Source organism: Schistocerca americana, chromosome 1 (genome assembly GCF_021461395.2).
Source record: "Schistocerca americana isolate TAMUIC-IGC-003095 chromosome 1, iqSchAmer2.1, whole genome shotgun sequence".
NCBI classification, from domain to species: domain Eukaryota; kingdom Metazoa; phylum Arthropoda; class Insecta; order Orthoptera; family Acrididae; genus Schistocerca; species Schistocerca americana.
This window is the reverse complement of record NC_060119.1, coordinates 1,012,891,878-1,012,914,149: the sequence shown is the minus strand read 5'-3', so window position 1 is coordinate 1,012,914,149 and position 22,272 is coordinate 1,012,891,878. Positions and strand designations below refer to the sequence as shown.

The 22,272-nt window shown below is 42.8% G+C and overlaps 1 pseudogene; it reads right to left on the bottom strand.

Annotated features, from left to right (window-relative positions):
* Positions 1 to 201: 201 nt before the first annotated feature.
* On the bottom strand, positions 202 to 22,245 carry LOC124595979 (annotated as a pseudogene).
* Between the last annotated feature and the right edge of the window lie 27 nt (positions 22,246 to 22,272).

Genomic DNA, 22,272 nt, shown 5'->3' with positions numbered 1-22,272 from the left:
AACGCTTGTAATCAATTACAGGAATCAACTATCATATTTCTATTTTAATCAAGTTGTTCTACGTAATTATCGTACACTACCTTTTCATCTATTGATTTTGTCATAAGTAATATAGTTGAGGCATGAAATGATTTCCACATATGTCTGAAAGTAACATCAACTGTCTCAACATTTACGAATAAAGAAAAGGACAAATCTGCTTCACTTGTACACAGGACGATGCAGCACAAGTACACCTTCTGTTAATATGATAGGGAGCTTATTCTGACAATGGTAATTAAGTAGATGACTAAAACTTTCGAATATTCGATCCTTGGTGCGAATCACTCGTTCAGGATCACAAGAAGCAGGCTTTTCTTTATACCACCATGCATTCCAGTGAAAACATACTGCCTAAGACGTCCCTGATATTCACGGATTGGAAAGTCACCATCACGAGTAAGAAGAACTTCACAACGCTGTCGACTGACAAGTCCATGGAACAACGCTTCACGCTGCAGCTGACCTCCCTTACCAATGCCCTCCACTTCAGTTGCAAGTTAAACATATACCTTGTGATAACATCGTTAATATATTCACGTTCACTGCATGGCATGGGAGGCGGTGCTTCTGAGCTCAGATCTATCAAATTACTGGTTACACCATATCTGCTTGTAGAGCGGTCTGTGGTTGCTGGTGCGGGCCCTAGTTCTGGTAGTACCTTGCCTGGCAGATCATTAAAATATTATTGGTCTGCACTCGCAACACTACCAGATATAAGTCACGCTGACAATGTTATGGTGGGAAGCGTTAAGAACTTCTTATACCTCATCTAGAATGGCTGCTCTACTGCGATGATTCCATCCTGAGCAAGCCATCCACCACAGTCAGGCACGTAACAGACACGCCAGTCATTGGCATCTTTTGCAACATCTATTGTGGCAGGTCACCACCAGATGCAAAAGAAATTCGTAGCGCATCATGTGCAGCAATAATAATATCGGAGAGCTAGCACTAGACGTGAACTTGACACAGTCGGATTCACAACGGAGCCAGCATAATCCATTACTCGAGGTTCTCCGATTGCTCGTTGTATTGTTTACACAACCTTTCTTGTTTTGTCAGCAGTTTTCAGGCTAGCAGCTTCAAGTGATGTATTAATGCACACCTTTGCTACTTGAAACCTTGTTTCAAAATCCAGGCTCTTCATTGATGTGGCGCATTTCAAGACAGCCAATATATCTGACAGCGTATGTTACGTCTTCGTTGGAAAGTTGCTGGCCTGAATGAGACCATCCTCGGCCAGGCTTGTTGGCAAAGCACAAGTGCTGACGAAGAACGTAATAAATTTTTCCAGGGCTTCAAAGGCCTGCAACATAAACCAGTTGCAAGAGGTTTACACAACACAGCTACATGGTGTCATAACGACTGTGCCATCTCACATGGTACGCTTCATGTATCAAAGAACCTTCACCTCGCTATTCCTTTCAACACACTGTTATTAAAATTCCGGCTACACATCCTTATTTTCTAGATTCATACTGTGCATGTATATCACAGCATCAACAACTTTGGAGGACAGACGCACAGTAGCGGCACATTTAAAAAACACACAGACCTGAGATTGGGAGCAACGTCTACTTTGCGAACCAGTGACGCTGTTGCATGACTAATGAGATCGTCACTGTGTTAAATAGCTCAGTTAACTACGTGTACAGGAAAACTACAAGGAGCGACTGGAGATCGAAGCCAGAGGCTTTGAATGTGTAGTCTGGCACTTAACCACTGAACTGTCGAGCTACACGATCTATTTAATTGTACCGATCGGATCAGTTTCTTCATGAGCGAACTATATCAAATGGTGTCGCATTGTCAGTTATGAAACAAGCGGACGTCTGGTTACAAGAACTAGTGTTGGTAAAGAGGAGGATGACGCTAACAAGCGCCAAAGGCAGTTCTGCACTTCCGCTACGTCACAAAGGCTCACGGAGAAATCTGCACGCTTACGTCTACGTTGTTCTTTCACAGTTTTCATCTCAGCACCGAAGCACGCTGAGCAAACCTGTTATTTGTTTCATACGTCGTGTATTCCTCTCAAGGGACGGCACAATGTCTAACAATCTGTTATCCGTATTAGAAAGCAGAGGAACTCCTCATCGCAGAACACTATCGAACAATTACGTCATAACAGACAATTGTTTCATACTTGCCGTTGCTTTCGAATGAATGTGTATTAATTTTTAAGAGTAAGAATGTAATGTTCAAATGTGTGTGAATTCCTAAGGGACCAAACTGGTGACGTCATCGGTCCCAAGACTTACGCACTACTTAACTTAACTTATGTCAAGAACAACACACACAACCATTCCCGGGGGAGGACTCGAACCTCCGGCGGGAGTAGCCGCGCAATCTGTGACGTGGCGCCTCGAACAGCGCGGCCACTCCGTGTGGCAAGAATGCAATGCATACTCGGCAACATAAAAACGTTTAAAGTGATACAATGATTTTAAATTGTACGAGATCGTGGTAAAAAGTAATGCCTTCGGATTTTTTACTCTGTTCTCAGTATCGATTGAGGTATTACTTGTCATGCATATCAATCAGCCGACTTTCACGCTTCGCTGACTCAAGTTGAAGCCCTTTGCCGCTAGAGGACTCCGAACTGTAGCGTGTCACATAGCGGTATGTAACGTTAACTATGCTGGTGCGTGAAAAACAGCTTGCTGTAATCGAGTTTCTACCCGCAGAAAACGTGCCATCAACTGCAATGAAAGCTGCGTGCATTGATGATTATCTCGACATCATTAATGTGCGACGTTGGGTTGTTCGTGATCGTAATAAAGCACATGGTGGTGCTAACCTCGATATGTGTGACACAACTCGGAGCGTACAGCAACCGATGAGTTGATGGACTCATCAGAGAAAACCGCCGGCTAACATAGACACAGCGCTCACGTTAAGTGTGGCATCCACGAGAGCATTTCCAGGCCATCACTGCACAATGAGGTGCCTAAACTGGGTGCACGGTGGCTGCCTCGAAAGCTCACTCACGATATGAAGCAAACGAGATTGGACATGTGTTAACAATTTCCTTGACGATTTGAGTGTGAGTGTGATGGGTTTCTTAACAAATGGTTCAAATGGCTCTAAGCACTATGGGACTTAACATCTGAGGTCACCAATCCCCTAGACTTAGAACTACTTAAACCTAACTAACTTAAGGACATCACACACATCCATGCCCGAGGCAGGATTCGAACCTGGGACCGTAGCAGCAACGCGGTTCCGGACTGAACCGCCTAGAACCGCTCGGTCACAGAGGCCTGCTGTTTCTTAACAACAGTGCGAAAGGTCATAGAAGCTGGGTTCACCATTCTGACCCCGAAAACAAGAGAGCATCAATGGGGTTCCGCCACAAAGGATCACAGACGTAAAAAAGTTCAAGACAATACCATCAGCAGGCAAAGTCATGTTCACAGAGTTCTGTCCAAGATGTGATACAATTGGAATCCATACCTGAAGGCACCACTACAAGCTCTGCAAAGTACTACGAGACCCTCAGAAGCTGAAAGCACGAATTCAAAGAGTTCTTCGACACATGGAGCACCTTCTCGTTCAGCAAGACAAAACCAGATCAAACACGAGCGCTGCGACAGTCCTACGCCTCGGGTTTACTGTGATCATCCTCCATACTCTCCCGAGTTGATCCTCATCCAACTTTTGATCTGTTTCCAAAACTTAAAGAACACTTTTGACGAATTCACGGCGATAGTGATGAAGCGGTGGAAGCACAGTTTAGGTTGCGGCTCCGTCAACAAAGTCAAACATTCTCAGTGACGGTACCAACAAACTGGTCTCTCGTTGGGAGAAATGTGTTCGTCGCTAGGATGACTATGTTGAGAAATTAATATGATGGCATTAATAAAGACGTAGAATGATAACAACATGAGTTTTATTCAAAAATCTTTGAGAGTTTTCATATAAAATATTCTGGGGCTTTACTTTTCAGCACGCTCCAGAATAAACTTTCCACTCTGTGGCGTAGTGTGCGCTCTTTTAAAACTTCCTGTGCCAAATCAGGACTAGAACCCCCGGAACTTGTCATTCGCCTGCAATGCTCTTACCTGTTCAACTAATTTCTGCATCACTGAAGAAAGAAACTTAGGACTTACTTTAACTTACATTTAGAGCTTTCTCGCTACCAAACTAGAATAGAATGAAGATGGTGACAACACAGCATCAGAAGGGCGATTTGCGACCTCTGTTTAAAAGGCGCACTTCAGTTGTAATTGTGTGTATTGATTTTCGTCGACAATACGGTCTACACCACCAACAGCTCAAAGAATTCGACGGTGCGACTAGCAGTTTCCAGACACTGATCGTTTAATGCAAGGCGATTCGACGCGAAGTGGCTGAGTCAGGGACACCTCTATAGGCAACCACTTTAACCAGCAACTTACAAGTGGTGCCGAAATTAACTTTTAGTTTCAATGCGTCTAGTTTCTATCTTTCTTCATGTAAGAGACATAGTTGTGCGAAGCCAGATAAATCTTTTCACACCCTGGAGTATGCACGTCACACATCTCTTATGAATGTCATCGCACGTTATTAAATTTTGGGGGTGACAAATAGTGCTTAAATCCTCTCTCTAGACCTCGTAGCTGAGTGGTGCGTGTAGACCTTCAGATACTTGTTTGCAAAAGAAATTGAGCTAGGTAAAGAGATCGCGCTGGGAATGCGTTTTGTCATTGTACAGATCGGGAGGGAACACCTTAATTGTACAGGTCGGTAGAGAAAACCTTATATGTGTGACTGAAACTGGATAATTATAATATCTTTTCAGTTCTGTTGCACGTACAGTAACGGACAAATGTTTCTATTTTTTTTTTTTTTTAGTGTAGCGCTGCTACGCAAGTGGAGAAAAGAGGGAGGGGGAGAGAGAAATATTTGACTGAATTATTTTCTACAATAATCTTGGAGATAAACAATCGACATGACGACATGTTAATTTACACAGAATTACTACTCAGGAGTCAAATCATAGTTTTCATACTGATAAATCTTGCTCAATCGGCATTCTTTCAAAGAATTTACTTACATTTCTGTCCAGTGAATCCGTCCTCTCCGAACTGTTGAAGAAGGAGGCGAAAATTGCCTGACCTGCAGACAGAAGAAACTCAGTCAGAACTGAAAATTGAGAAACATAGGCCTAGTTCGCTCTGACACATTTGTGCCATCCTCGTCTTAGCTTAATTCTACATAACAAACACCAGGGCCCCTCACGTCATACTACATGCAAATCATATGTGCTCATGCTTGGCAGCTCTGAACCTAAGCATCTATTCGGTGGTGTTCCTGTTACGCTCCTTATTGCTTTGACTTTCATGTATCATGTCTGTTCTAAAATCAGTGCGTTTGCTTTCATGATCGTATATTATTGCTATGGTGACTCCGACCCGCATTGTTTACATTAAGCAGTCTGACGAAATTTTGTTTACATTTGTGACGAAGCCATAACCCCTTTCAATCGTCACGTGACAAATTCAGCCACCTCGTCCCTCCTTCCCCTCTCCAGCTAATCAGAGCGTAGTATTAAAATGAGGCAACCAACTGCGTAAAATAGGCGTCAAGGTCAGAGATAAGCGGAAAAATTACCTAACCTTTAGAGCCGCCTTGGTCAAAGACATTTACGTAAATTGTCAAAGATTTTGCCTGTGAATCTTGTGCATGCACGCACGCACATGCACACACACACACACACACACACACACACACACACACACACACACACACACACACAACCATTTGTATTGCATATGTCAAATTATTACTCCTTGCAGATGTTCGCACGTAGTTACACACATTTCACATTTTTCGGATATTGACTCTGTTCTCAAAACTGTATCAACTTGCCGCTCAAAAATGTACATCTTGCCCTTGTATCAACTTGCCTCGAAAATGTATCAACTTACCCTGAATATGTGTCAACTTATTCCAAGGAATTTGACAATTTACAATAAAAATATATCAACTTCCACCAAAAATATGTGAGCTTGCCCCAAAACTATTACAATTTGCCCCTCCAGAAATATACCAACTTGCCTTGAAAAGTTATCAGTTTGCTCTGAGGATGTATCGACTTACCTTGAAGTGTAACAACATGGACTGAAAATGTATCATCTGACTCAAACAATGTAACAACTCATCATAAAAATGTATTAACTCGCTCCAAAAATGTATCAGCTTCCCCCCCCCCCCCCTCCCCAAAAAAAAAAAAATTTGTTAATCACGCGGTCCGATTCCACCCGTCCGCTTTGAGCCATGACGTTCTGTGTGACATCATGAGTTTACGTAGCAAAGGATGTAAGCGGCCTGTTATTAAATCTTATCTGTGGTTGTCTTAGTGACTATAGTAACGTATAATGTTTGTAAACTATGCTCTTTACTCCAAATATTTCCTGATGTACTAGGGTTGATTAAGGGTGAGATCTGAGAGCACAGCTTAAACTGTTGATAGTAGCGATTTTATATTTTATTAAGAAATATTCGCCTAGTTTCGTAATGTTGCAAGTTTGTCGAGTGTGAGGTTAGCCACGAACGTAATTACATAGCATAAATATTCGTTAATGAAACGACTTGCGATATTATTTACGATAACGGTTTTTACAAATATATGGCTGTTTTTTTTTTTCCCTAACGTGAACGTTGAGGAATCAAATCGATTTTTCTTATAGAAGTTATATTGCTCTTACCTGTGGTTCACTTTTTTCGTAGATGTTTGTTTTTGTGATGTGGTTTGCAGTAATAGTTCAGTTGAATGAGACAGAGTCTTTGATATTTAGTGATTACTTATTTCTTTCCGGTTTTTGACCTGTTGATTTCATTGGTAGTGCTATTCAATTTTGTATACATATATATTTCTTTCGGTTTATTCTGAAAGAATTTGTGTTATAAGCCGTTGTTTCTTGGGGTTGTACAGGGTGACAGTTATTGAACTATATGAAATGAAATCGTCATAACTTCTGAACGGTTTGCGTTAGGACGTTCAAACCGCACGGCTGGCCGCGGGGAATAATGGGAATTAGTTTGGGCATGAATGGCTTGGTTTAGTGACGAAGCCCACTTTCATTTGGACGGGTTCGTCAAAAAGCAAAATTGGCGCTTTTGGGGGACTGAGGATCCGCATTTCACGAACTAGAAGTCTCTTCATCCTTAACGGGTGACTGTCTGGAGTGCAATGTCCAGTCACGGAATAATCGGTGCGATATTCCTTGATGGCACGGTGACTACCGAAAGGTACGAAAGGTTTTGGAAGATGACTTCTTCCCCATTATACAAAGTGACCGTGACTTCGAAAAGTTGTGGTTCACGCAAGACGGAGCTCGACACCATCGGAGAGTATTTGCTGTCCTGGAGGCACACTTTGGGGACTGCGTTCTGGCTCTGGGGTACCGAGAGGCCACTGGCGTGTGCCGCGATTAGCCGCCATGTTCTCCGAACATATGCGACTCCTTTTCAAGCTATATTAAAGACAAGGTGTACAGCAATAACCCAAAACCACCGCTCAGCTGAAACCAGCCATTCAGGAGGTCCTCGACAGCATCGATGTTCCGACACTTCAGCGGGTCATGCAGAATTTCGCTATTCGTCTGCGCCCCATCACCGCCAATGACGAAAGGCATTTCGAACATGTCATAACCTTAATTCGAATATCTGCAGTGACGTTTACATGTTGAACAAAGTGTGTGCACGCCGCAGTTTGTAACTAATTTAGGTTTTCTTCATGTAGTTCAATAACTGTCGCCCTGTATCGGGTATCGATGTCTTTGTTTTAGCTATACAGATCAAGCGAAATGATTCCATTAGTGTATGTTTTGCATTTCTCTGATCGATTTATTTTCGAGGAATTCGTGTATGCCATTTCTCGATTATGTGGTTGTTGTTGTTTGCGTGCGTGCGTGCGTGTGTGTGTGTGTGTGTGTGTGTGTGTGTGTGTGTGTGGGTGTGTGTTGTGGGAGAGGGCGGTAACCTTGTCTTCGTTTAAACTATATACATAATGCGAAATCTTCCATTCTAATTCTGTGTTTTTTCCATTTTTTTGTACTTTATTCTAGAGGACGTTTGTGTTATTTTTCACCTATGTGTTTGTTTTGTTGTGGAGGACGTTCGGTATCACTCTCTTCTGCCACCAGCAACGGAGGGTGAAGCTCTGACAATGCCTGTCACTCGAGCTGGCGAAACTCAGAAAGATCATCAAACAAACGTCGGCCTAAAAACCCCAGACAGAAGCCAACAGGCAATTTCTCAACAAGTGACCACGAAGACATTAACAGTTTTGCGTCATATTATTCGTTTGGGCTATATAGGTCCAGCGAAATCTTCGACTCCTTTTTTGCTCTTTTCGCATTTTTTATTCGGGTTATTCTGCAGGAATTCGTGTGCATTTTTTCGTTATGTGGTTGTCATTTGTGTGTGTGTGTGTGTGTGTGTGTGTGTGTGTGTGTTGCTGGGACGGGGTGTCTGGTATCACTGTCTTCGTTTGCGCTATATAGGTCAGGCGAAAAATACGATTTTTGAACTTTTTTGTTCCGTCTGTTCTAGAGAAATTCCTGTGTGTCATTTTTCAATTCTTATTTTGTGGAAAGGGACCTGGTATCGATGTCCTCGTTTGGCCTATGTAGGTCAACCAAATTATTCAATTCAGTTTTGTGTTTTTTCGTCCAGTTTATTATAAAGGAATTCGTGAGCGTGATTTTTCAATTTTTTGGCTGCTTGGAATGATCTTGGCTTTATTGAGTTCTTTTTAGTTTGTCCCAGCCGAAAGTCTCCTTATTCCCGTGGGTGTCCCGTTAATCGCACTCCATTAGCTGAGTGAAATATTTCGTGTTTTTTTTTTACGTTTGTTTTCCAAAGTAATGGTCTGTCTTGTGATCGCCGTCTTTAAGGATGTAATCGGCTTGTTATTACGTGTTAACTGTACTTTTGTAAACTATGCTATTTACTCGGAATATGGAGTCATGGATCAAAGACAGGTGGAATCGGACCATGCTCTATTCCCCAAAAATGTACCAATATCAACTTGCCCCAATAATGAGTGAAATACAAATATCACCAACTGTATTATACGCTTGTGGTTGCAGCTGAAATTCACCACAGTGAGAGAGATCTCAGTTAATTTCGACAATTCAACATATCTTCGTCGGGTCTCTGCTCTATCAGAATATCTCAAACAAAATCGAGGTAGCAAGACTCAGTGATTTCATATCACGTGTTCCTTTCCCTGAATTCTAGTTTACAGATTGATAGCATGGATTCCAGACAAAGGGTTCTGTAAGATTTTTGTAAACTGCGGTATAGTCGGAGCTGTGTTTCTACAGCTCATCTTTTACTAAAAAACGCTTTGATATATATAATGTCTGCAAGGTAAGTACATAGGGACTTTTTTCAAAAGTTTTCGGTCAAAGCACACGCAGCTATTGCATTAACACAGAACTGAACTGGAAACTCTGTTCAGCGAGAATATTGTTAAAAATTACCTGTTCATTTTCATAAGTGCAACGTCTGAAATGGCGTAAAATTACGAGCAGGCCTAATGAATAAGTAGTGAGAGACGACTTCTGACGTGGAATAAATGTAATAACGACACTCATACACTGCATTAACAGTTCGACAGTCTAGTGAAGGATACGTACATTCTGTTTACGCTCCTAACGATCTAATCTGGCAGGTTGTTGCTTGCTGTAGCTGCGAATACTTTAAAAATCTGATGGAGCTTCTGCAAGTTTGTCACTGTCGAGTTGATATTTATCCTCATACGCTATAAATAACAGTTGTTGTCTTACGGTTAATAGCTTCTCACTAAAAAATTACCAGTTCTGACTTCAAGCTCAACAACCGATGAGTATTTCAGCGCCAACGAGTCTCTCTCTCTCTCTCTCTCGTCTCCACAGAGTGTAATATACTGACGGAAAAAAATCGCAACACCAAGGCGGGCAATGCGACACAAACGAAAGTTGGTAGGCGTGGTTCTGCATTTGAAAGATGATAGCTATTCAGATTTCATCCCAGTCACATAATAGTGGCGCTAGTATCGGCACTATGAGGACGCAAAAGAGGTTTGCTTTAAATACTCTGTAATGGTCGTGAGCGTTAGTTAGCTTTGAGATTGGACGTGATCAGTTGATGTTAGTCAGTAATGCCTTTAAAGCGACAAAGACGCCATTACCAACACCCCACTGAGTCTGAACCGAGGTCGTCTAATACGGTTAAAAGAAGTTGGATGCTCCTTAAGTGACAGTGCAGAAATACTTTGCAGGAATGTAGTCGCTGTACATGATTTCTGGCAGCGGTGGTCAAGAGAATGTACAGTCGCAAGAAGACCGGGCTCCTGACGGCCACGTGATACTACCGAAAGAGAAGGCATCTATGGCTCTGGGCTCTTCTTACTGCGTTTGCAGCAGCAATTTCAGCAGCAGTTGATACTAAAGTGTCACAACGAACTGTTACAAACAAGTTACTTCAAAACAGCTCTGTGCCAGACGCCCTGTAGCGCGCATTCCATTGACCCTAAATACCGCCATTTGCGACTTCAGGAGCGTCAAGCGAGAGTTCATTGGAGGGCAGAGTGGAGGTCTGTTGTATTTTCTGATGAAAGCTGGTTCTGCGTCAGTGCCAGCGATGGTCTTTCGTGGGTTAGAAGGAGACCAGTTGAGGGCCTGAAACCACTCTATCTGCATACTAGACACATTGGGCCTATGCCTGGAGTTATGAGCAAAGGTGCGAATTCGTATCACAGGAGGAGCACTCTCGTAGTTATCCCACGCAACCTGACTGCAAATTTGTACACCAATCTGAAGTTTCGACCTGTTGCGCTGCCACTCATTAACAGTATCTAAGGAGTTGTTTTCCAATAGGATAATCCTCGCCCACATTCTTTATTTTTGAAACTTCCTGGCAGATTAAAACTGTGTGCCCGACCGAGACTCGAACTCGGGACCTTTGCCTTTCGCGGGCAAGTGCTCTACCAACTGAGCTACCGAAGCACGACTCACGACCGGTACTCACAGCTTTACTCCTGCCAGTACCTCGTCTCCTACCTTCCAAACTTTACAGAAGCTCTCCTGCGAACCTTGCAGAACTAGCACTCCTGAAAGAAAGGATATTGCGGAGACATGGCTTAGCCACAGCCTGGGGGATGTTTCCAGAATGAGATTTTCACTCTGCAGCGGAGTGTGCGCTGATATGAAACTTCCTGGCAGATTAAAACTGTGTGCCCGACCGAGACTCGAAATCGGGACCTTTGCCTTTCGCGGGCAAGTGCTCTACCATCTGAGCTACCGAAGCACGACTCACGCCCGGTACTCACAGCTTCACTTCTGCCAGTGTCTCGCCTCCTACCTTCCAAACTTTACAGAAGCTCTCCTGCACACCGCTGCAGAGTGAAAATCTCATTCTGGAAACATCCCCCAGGCTGTGGCTAAGCCATGTCTCCGCAATATCCTTTCTTTCAGGAGTGCTAGTTCTGCAAGGTTCGCAGGAGAGCTTCTGTAAAGTTTGGAAGGTAGGAGACGAGGTACTGGCAGGAGTAAAGCTGTGAGTAGCGGGCGTGAGTCGTGCTTCGGTAGCTCAGTTGGTAGAGGACTTGCCCGCGAAAGGCAAAGGTCCCGAGTTCGAGTCTCGGTCGGGCACACAGTTTTAATCTGCCAGGAAGTTTCATATCAGCGCACACTCCGATGCAGAGTGAAAATCTCATTCTTTATTTTTATTTTATTTATTTGTTTTTAGTCATAAGTCTTGTGAGTGGTTTGATGCGGCTCGCCACTGAATTCCTCCCCTGTGCCAATCTCTTCAACTCATAGTAGCACTTGCCGCCTACGTCCTCAATTATTTGCTGGATGCATTCCAATCTCTGTATGCCTCTACAGTTGCCGGCCGGTGTGGCCGTGCGGTTCTAGGCGCTTCAGTCTGGAACCGCGTGACCGCTACGGTCGCAGGTTCGAATCCTACCTCGGGCATGGATGTGTGTGACGTCATTAGGTTAGTTAGGTTTAAGCAGTTCTAAGTTCTAGGGGACTGATGACCAAAGATGTTAAGTCCCATAGTGCTCAGAGCCATTTGAACCATTTGAACCTCTACAGTTTTTACCCTCTACAGCTCCCTCTGGTGTCATGGAAGTTATTCCCGGATGCTTTAACAGTTGTTCTATCATCCAGTCGCTTCTTCTTCTCAATGTTTTCCGTCATCTCAAATGCTTCGATTCTCTTCTGCTCCGGTTTTCCCATAGTCCATGTTTCACTATCGTAGAATGCTGTGCTCAAAGCGCACAGCCTCAGAAATGTATTCCTCCAATTAAGGCCTTTGTTTGATACTGGTAGACTTCTCTTGGCCAGAATGTTCTTCTTGCCAGTGTTAATCTGCTTTTTATATCATCCCTGCTTCGTCCGTTATGTGTTATTTTGCTAAATAGGTAGCAGAATTCCTTTACTTCATCTACTTCATGACCACCAAACTGATGTTAAGTTCCCAGAATGAGATTTTCACTCTGCAGGGGAGTTAGCGCTGATATGAAACTTCCTGGCAGATTAAAAGTGTGTGCCGGACCAAAACTCGAACTCGGGACCTTTGCCTTTCGCGGGCAAGTGCTCTACCAACTGAGCTACCCAAGCACGACTCACGCCCCGTCCTCACAGCTTTACTTCTGCCAGTACCTCGTCTTCTAAAGCTGTGAGGACGGGGCGTGAGTCGTGCTTGGGTAACTCTGTTGGTAGAGCACTTGCCCGCGAAAGGCAAAGGTCCCGAGTTCGAGTCTCGGTCCGGCACACAGTTTTAATCTGCCTGTAACACTTGCATCCACCATTCTGGCAGTTACACCGCTTATTAATGTACCAGCACTTCACATTTGCCATAGTTACGCGCTGTTTTCATTTCTGACTTCTCATTACTTTCGTCTTTCTTCGATTTACTGTCTTTCCCTATTCTGCATTCATTAGATTTTTCATTCCATTCAGCAGATCCTGTTATTCTTCTTCACTTTCACTGAAGATAGCAATATCGTCAGTGAATCGTATCGTTGATATCCTTACGCCTTGAATTTTAATTCCACTCTTGAATCTTCCTTTCATATCCATCATTGCTTCTTCGATGTATACAATGAACATTAGGAGAGAAAGTCTACACCTCTCTCTTACATCCTTTTTAATCCGAGCACTTCGTCCTTGTCTTCCACTCTCATTATTCCCTCTTGGCTCGCCCATACACCGCTTTTGTAACCAACATGCTCTGCAGGACGTCAACACGTTGCCTTGGCCTGATCGATCACCAGATCTGTCTCCAATCGAGCACATATGGCACATCTTTGGACAACCACTCCAGCGTCATCCACAACCGGCATTAACCGTCCAGGTACTGACCGACCAAGTGGAACAAGCATGGAATACCATCCCGCAAACTGACATCCGGCACGCCTGTAACACTTGCATCCACCATTCTGGCAGTTACACCGCTTATTAATGTACCAGCACTTCACATTTGCCATAGTTTATCGCTCGCTAACATTACCCTATAATTTGGCAACGTTAATCACTTAAATATGCTACCTAGACAAATGTATTCTCGAAATTTCACTTTCTTGGCGATTTTGTCTCCGTCAATGTACTTCGTGACACTACACCAACCAATGAAAATTATTTCACATTCAATCTGTGATCGAATTTGACAAAATAATCAACATTTATATCCCGGTATGATGAACAGAATATTTATATTAAAACAGTTCAGATTTTACACACATAGCATAATTTTCTTACCGAGTGAATAAGAGCTGTCGTACGATCTGTAATAGGAAAGCTCAGTAATAGATCACGCCATTCTATTTTCCAGCGTCTAACTTACATAGTCAAAGCGAAACTCTGAAGAAAATGTTACTACGTTCCATCTGAAGAAAATGTTTCTACGTCCAATCGTGTCACAAAATACGAACGTTTTAAGATATGGCATGAACGGAAACAATGAGTATATGTGAACAGCTGCTGATGAAACAACTAAAACAACCTGAATTTTGATTAAACCCTCTTCACGAACAGCAGCAAATTACCCTGATAAACATTATTCGCAATTGATGCTGTGGATTTAACAAATTCTCAACTGGAATTTACACAGTTTTCCAGAGATAGTGCGAGAACCGGTGTATCATGTTAAGTATTTGCGACTGTTGGTTCTCGAGTATCGGTTTCAGTATGTTGGATGAATGTAATTCGTAGCTTCATATATAATCTGTTGCGAAATTCTGAAATCGACGTGTCCCATAGTCAACTGTAAGACGGAAATGCAGAAGATATTGTTTGAATAAATGGTCAGGCAGATCGTTAAACCGCCTATCCGATGGCATTTCATTTCGAAACGATGCGAGGTGAATTTGCAGGCGCAGTCACTAAACTGACCGATATCAACTGCGGTTTTCCATCTTAGTGTCACGGTTAGACGCGACAGTTAGCATACTATAGTGTTGTATGTTAGTAACCACGTTTGCAAAAGGTGCCAGTGTACGAGGTCACGAAACCAGCGATAAAATTCCAACTAGGTTCAGCTCCATATTATCTGTGTGATATTCTGCTGCTTATGCCTCCTGTGAACTACTTGGACAGCTTTCTCCGTCTATCTATATTTCAAGCTTATCCTTCTCTAAAGGGCATGATACGGTCGAACACGAAAAAAATGGCTCTGAGCACTATGGGACTTCACAGCTGAGGTCATCAGTCCCCTAGAACTTAGAACTACTCAAACCTAACTAACCTAAGGACATCACACACATCCATACCTGAGGTAGGATTCGAACCTGCGACCGTAGCGGTCGCGCGGTTCCAGACTGAAGCGCATAGAACCACTCGGCCACACCGACCGGTTCGAAACACGATAATCTCTTCTTAAAACTTCAGTATTTTACTGACATTTTTCGTTTCGTGCGAGTTAATGTTTCCTTGTTGCTGAGATCTATCGACAGCGAAATTTTTAGCAAATACTTACAAGTTTAATCCTTTTTGTTTGATCTATTGTTAGTGGCGGACCTCTTATCCGGATATTGTTATTCTGCACCATAGCACCTCAGATAATAACCTGGAAACAGTTCCCATTCCAATTTATCGTACAAGCACGATAGAAAAACTGTCAAACACTTGTATGGCTTTTCCTCCTTTTGTTGTGTCTGTTAACAATAGTCTGCGGGTGCACTCAGCGATTGTTTCATGATCATACCATGATCTTCTTCACATCCAGTGTTGGGTTATCCACCGTCTTTTTATCTCTGCGTAATTTACGTTGTTGTTGTTGTTGTGGTCTACAGTCGAGAGATTAGTTTGATGCAGCTTTCCATGCTACTCTATCCTGTGCAAGGTTCCTCATCTTCCAGTACCTACTGCAACCTATGTCCTTCTGAATCTGTTTAGTGTTATCACCGTTATTTCGTTTTTCTTTTTAGGCTCGTCTGGAAACATTCCCATAGTCACCTCAAGATGGGACTCCTAAGGGAAAAAAAGATAGTGACTAACGTGCAAGTGATGGAAGTTTGCCAGTTCCAATTATACAGACTATCTATATATTGTCAGACGAAAAGATCACTATGTTTTCTATACTTTTTGTTGATCTGTTTGTACAGAATAGTTTGCGGGAGGTGTGACACAGAGAAATGCGGCGAGGAATCTGAGTTGTGTGTGCTTTGTAATTGCAGAGCGGCTATTCCCCGTAATAGCTGTCACGGCACTGAGTCAGCCAGGAACCGCCCTCATTAGAATTACGTGACTCACACTGCTGGACGTGAGTAGCAGATGATGTGACACCGCCACAACAAGCAAGGCATGCGACTGGGACACTACCTGCTGAACACTGCAGGGAAAGTGTACAGACTGCAGTTAAAACGATACAAGTTCGATTAAAAAATACAAATTTCAAAGGATGGGAACAGGTTCAGAATCAATCTTCTTCGTCCTTTCTTTTTCTTTCTGGATATGACCCGAGATTTGTTTTCACTTGTGGGCCGGATGCCCCTCCTACCACCAGTGTCCTCAATTAACCTAAAATTGTGTGCACCTTCTGTCTGTGAATTGCACAACTTCCTTCTGCGTGTTATCGTGTTTTACCTGTTTGTGTTATGTGTTTTCTGAGCAGGCAGAAACTGGGAACCAGTCCAGCATTTGCATAACCGAGCTTGGGAAACCGCCTAAAAATCATTCAGGCTGTCAACATACCGGACCATGCTCAAACAGGTTATATAGTTAGCTTGCCCAACATTCGAATTGCGAAACAAATGTGTTACTATGAGTTAATAGTGAGGAAACACTGTATGGCACGTTAGAGCAAACTATTTAAGGAAGTAATTAAGGCCAATATGGAACTGTGTCACATTAATTCGTTTCATTTCATTTATTGCATATTTAAAGACCTGATATTTTAAAAAGCAGGTCGTACATTATATAATTTTACATGCGGTAGTAGATAGTTCTACACTGCTAGGAAAATTTGTTTTCAGCAATAAAACAAGGGTAATAACAATGAGTTACAAAGAAAATTAAATTAGTTGTAGGAAACGGAGTGTTAAAACACTAAATGTTAGTAATTTCGAAGAAAATAACTGAAATATAGGAAAGGGAGCCGGGCGCTGTGGCAAAACGGTTCTGGGCGCTTCAGTCCGGAACCGCGCTGCTGCTTCGCTCGCAGGTTCGAATCCTGCCTCGGACATGGATGTTTGTGCTGTCCTTAGGTTAGAGGCTGATGACCTCAGATGTTAAGTCCCATAGTGCTTAGAGCCATGTGAACCATTTTGGGAAAGGGACGAACTGCAAAAATTCTCTTACTGTTAAAACAAAACATAACATTTTAATCATAGTTCGTGTTGTTGTTATTCCAGGTGGGAGGGCATCGGCAGAAACATCGAGTCTAAAAAATGCCTCTGAGCACTATGGGACTTAACATCTCAGGTCGTCAGTCCCCTAGAACTTAGAACTACTTAAACCTAACTAACCTAAGGACATCACACACATCCATGCCCGAGGCAGGATTCGAACTTGCGACCGTAGCAGTCCCGCGGTTCCGGACTGAAGCGCCTAGAACCGCACGGCCACCGCGGCCGGCAAACATCGAGTCTGTCCCGCCTGAAGTAGCGTATAAAATTATTTGTTACATTTCTATATGAAATACATCATAAGTGACTCTGTGTGCATTTGTTTCTACTGTCTAAGAATTGTTACTACTTACTACAACTTTTAAGCGCTTATGTAGGATATACCCATTGCGCTATTTCTGTTACTAAAACTAGACATAGTACTGCATGTTATATGTGTGTCGTTATGATGTATGTTTTTTTCTTTTCTGTATTTCTGTTACTAAAACTAGACGTAGTACTACAGGTTATATGTGTGTTGTTATGATGTATGTTTGTGTGCATGATGCTGTTTCCATTGAACAATATCACAGCTCCCGACGGTTCATCCTGGAGATAACTAGTCCATCGTACGACACTTCATTTTGAAGAAAATTGGCGGTGGACAGCTATTGAGGCAGTGTAGGAAAAAAAAAGGGAATGGTGAGACGAAGTGATATGAGCTGCTCACAGGTGATTTGGATGACAAATCTAATCGACTACATGGGTTTGCTATGATGTGATGATGATGAAGATGATGATGATGATACCAGACCAAATCCTATATGAGGATTCGATTTGGGGCTGTTTCATTTCACTGTCTCGTAAGCAAGCGCACTGCGCGTTAAGGTATATGCACAGATCTAGGTTCAAAATAAATATACAGTCCACAGAAATTTGATAGTTTAACGGCGTGCAATGTTCTTAGAATGAACAATTGTTGATGTGTTGAGCGTTTGGTAAAGTTTTAGTGCGCGTCGAATGTGCATCTCTTTAGCAACTCACACTGATTTTAAGACGAAGCGGGGTTAGATTGAAAAATGAAAAGGTACTGGGGTCGTAAGTTGTGGTACATATATTAAGCATAAAAATAAATTAGTTAATAAAAGGAAGTAATTAAATGTTTGCTGAATACTTAATAGACACAACAAATATCAGAAGAGCAATCTCGAAACTTTTATTAATCTTTACTAAATATGACTTGTATAACGCAGCCAACTGCTTGCAACACAACTTTATTTTAAACTGGTTTCGACGCCGACTACGGGCGTCTTCATCAGAAAATACAGACAATAATCTAAGAAGATTACAAAACCATTAATATAAAGAAACACGAAGAATAAATTGTTATTATAGCAAACAGATTTATGAGGGGACTATACTCACACGTAATAACAAATGAACAGATTTAAGAGCAGAATACTCTCGTCATATAAAACACTTCAATGGAAGATAATATTTAAACCATATAAAAATTATAGACTCTGGAACTGACATAAAATTGGCAAACTGTCAGTAAAATTATAGTTATATGGCGTAGCACACTATACGGCCCTACGGGAACTTACAACGAATACATGTCGAAGAAAGGGGTGTTATGAGCCCCTTAATGAATCGACGCTATCAGGGTTCCTCTGTGAGCCGCTCTGCTTCACAGTTTCCGTCGTCAAGAGAATATAAAACAACAACGCAAACACATTTACAATTCAAATATATGCTTCCACTGCTGCATAATGAAGAATCAATTTTTGCAGTCTACGGACGCCGAACAGTGCTGGAAATTCCACCACTCTTCAAAATCCTGCGCGACGTCCAGTAGAACTCAAAGTATTTGAACTGGTAGACATTCCAAAAAGCCACCTAATGTACAGCGGAAACATAGTTAAGAAATTTCCAAACGCAGTTTTTAGTATAAAATCAACGAATAATTTTCGGCTTGTTTCCTTGAACACAATGGAAATAAAATTATATTAACAAAAGTTCGTACAGAGAAATAGAAGCTATTATTATATTCACGCTCCACCAGCAAAGGAATATTTTTTTCATCAGTCTTCTGACTGGTTTGATGGCCGCCCCCTATGACTTACTCTACCGTGTCCACTTCTTCCTCTCGGTGTATTAATGACACCCAAACTCCTCGATAATCTGTTGCATGAATTCCGAACTCTGTCTTTCCCATCTACAGATCTCTCTAGCACCACTGACTTTATTCCCTGATATCTTAACACGAGAACCTATACATTTTCTTATCTTCCGAGTGTACATAGTTTTCAACACCCTTCAATAGCATCACATCTCAAACCCTTCGATTTTATTCTTTTCCGACTTTCATACAATGAAATGCACGTTCTCAGAAATTTCATACTCAAACTGAAGTCGCTGTGTGATGCCAGCAGACTTCTTTGGAGCAGGAATGTCCTCTGCTACTTTCTTTTTTATGCAATCTTTGCTTCGCCCGTCATGAGTTACGTTGCTTTAAAGGTAGCACAATTCCTTAACTGCATCTACTACGAAGTCAGCAGTTCTGAAGTTAGGTTTCAAGCTAATCTCATTTTTGCTACTCCTCATTACTCCGTCTTTCTTCGGTTTAATCTGAATCCATATTCTGTGCTCCTTAGACTGTTAATTCAATTTAGCAGGTCCTCAGTTTCAGTGAGGATAGCGAATGTCATCAGGAAACCTACGGAAGTAATATGCGATGGTGCACTATGTCACGCAATTTACAGTTATTTGTAGGGAGTAAGTACAGTACCGATTTGAGGTGACATCATCGGAGTTATAACGAAATGGGGAACTACTGGTAGCACAAAAGTTAACAATCCCAGAACGAAGTGACGCGATCGACAATAATGTCATCAAGTTGTAGAGATTTGTTTCCAAAGTAGATATCGTGACACGCTTTCCCCTCAGGTCTTACGATTTTCACCCCATAAGCATCGTGTATGAACTCCTAGAAGGAGCCAGTCATGCCCCCAACACCAGGAATTTTATTAGAGCACAGTCGACTCTCAATAATTCGAAATCCAAGGGACTAAACAAAAAGTTAGAATAATTGAGAGTTCGATTTAACGACAGTAAGACTTATCACAGTACAATCTGGAGAAGTCGAAGTAAAGAGTATAAGTTAAAAAACTGTAGCGTAGTTTCAATAATACCTGTATTTCCTTACAAAATCAAGTACAAAGTACCAATTAGAACTCAGATTCAAAGGAAGTTGGTTTTTTAGCTCCTTAATTATTTTCATTTATTGTAACATTTCTGACAAAGGAACATACAAATTTCCGAGAATACGTATGAAAACGTTCATTTTTCCGTTCTTAACAAGCTTTCATTGTATAACGACTTTTCTCCAAGTCTTCTTAAAAATGAATTTTTGACTTTTTTTACAGCTAGGTAACCACACACCAGTAGCGGCGAAATACCCAGACAAACAGCGAATAACTTAGCCTTTTTTGAAGCGTGTAAGGTATGCTTCGTCCTCTACACTGCCTAGACGTTTCAAAAAGCATTCTTCAAGACGAGGGAACTCACTTAGGAGCCGCTTCCTCCCTCCTTACGATAAGTTTTCAACAATCTTACGTTTCTGCTCCTAGATTGTCGTCAGCGAGGATGACTGCATTTTGAAAATTTTCGCAATATGCTCTTTTTTCGCACTCGACAATCCATGCTATCAAAACCTGCTTCTTTTCTGCGAAAGTCAAACACTGGTATTTCATTCAAGTACTCTTTTACAACTAATTTATGTACTGTATTAAATTACGTATTGTTGAGAAAACAAAAGTGTCGCGAGGAGTTGAATGACAAAATAATTATTTGAACAACTGACAGAAAAAACTCGAATTTCCGAGGGTTGCATACCCGCTGACTTCGAATTATACACTGAACAGCCAAAACATTACGACCACTGCCCACTGCGACGATGGACGCCGTCTGGTGGCGGTGCGGGCACGTGACACGATAACCAAAGTACGTAAGCGGAGAAGACACGGATAGGGGATCACCTAGTGAAGATATGGGCTGCAAATGGTGAAATCCACTGAGATAAGCGACTTTGACACGAAAACGGCGAAGCTTGTCAAATGTTAACGTGCTACTGTCGTGAGCAAAGACGTAGAAGGGCTAGGCGCTAAGTGGTTGGATGTCGACGGCTTTTCACAGAACGTGGGGTTCGAAGGCATGTCTGCTGTGTAAAATACAGTAGATGGTGATCTGTGACATCTCTGCCGAAAAAGCACATTACTGGTGCACGCACAAGTGTTTCAGAGTACACCGTTCATCGTACATTGTCTAACAAGGACTTCGTATCAGACCACTGCTATGTTTTCACTTCCTGATCCAACGACACCAACAATTACGATTGCGAGCGGTTCTAGGCGCTTAGTCTGGAACCGCGCGACCACTACGGTCGCAGGTTCGAACCCTGCCTCGGGCATGGATGTGTGTGATGTCCTTAGGTTAGTTAGGTTTAAGTAGGTCTAAGTTATAGGGGACTGATGACCTCAGTTGTTGAGTCCCATAGTGCTCAGGGCCATTTGAAACAATTACGATTGCAGTGGGCACGGGACCATCGGGATTCGACCATCGATCAATGGAAACGTGTCGGCTCTTCGGGTGAATCACATTTTTGATACACGAAATCGGTGGCCGTCTTCACAAGCGCCGTCAACGAAGTGAACGGCGGCTCGAAACGTGCAACGCGCCACGGATGCAGGCTGATGGGGGCAGTATTATGCTACAGCAGACATTCACCTGCTCCTGCATGGGACCTGGGGTAGTAATCGAAGATGCTGACAGCTGCGGACCAGCTGCATCCCTTCATGCTTCATGTCTTCCCCGATGGTGTCACCTCTCAGCAGTATATCTGTCCGTATCTCGGAGCCAGGGTCGTGATACGGTGGTTTGAGGAGCATTATAGCGAACTCACGTTGATGTCTCGGCGAGCACATTCGCGTGATGTAAATCCTATGGAACCCACCTGGGTCGCAGTCTGGCGCAACACCGCGTACGCAAATCGCGGCCCGTTATTTATGGGAATTACATAACCTTATCAAGATTGGAATTTGCAAGAGTCGACTGTATTTCTATGATCCCTAACGTGGCCTGGAGACGCTACGCACAGCAGAGATGAGACTGTAACTTTGGACGCCAGCAGGCAAGCGCGGGTGCGCTGCGGCTGGGCCCGGTGTGGGTCCGGACGACCGCAGCTCGGCCCTCGACCGGGTCACACGCGGCGCCCATACGTGTCGCAGCTGCGGGTCAACAGTCTCAAGGCCGGCCTCAATTGTCGCCGCCGACGCCACTGCCGCCGCCGGCCACAGCAGAATAGGCACCGCACTCAAGCCTACTAGCTCCGCCATTATCACGACGCTTTTAATAGCCTCCAC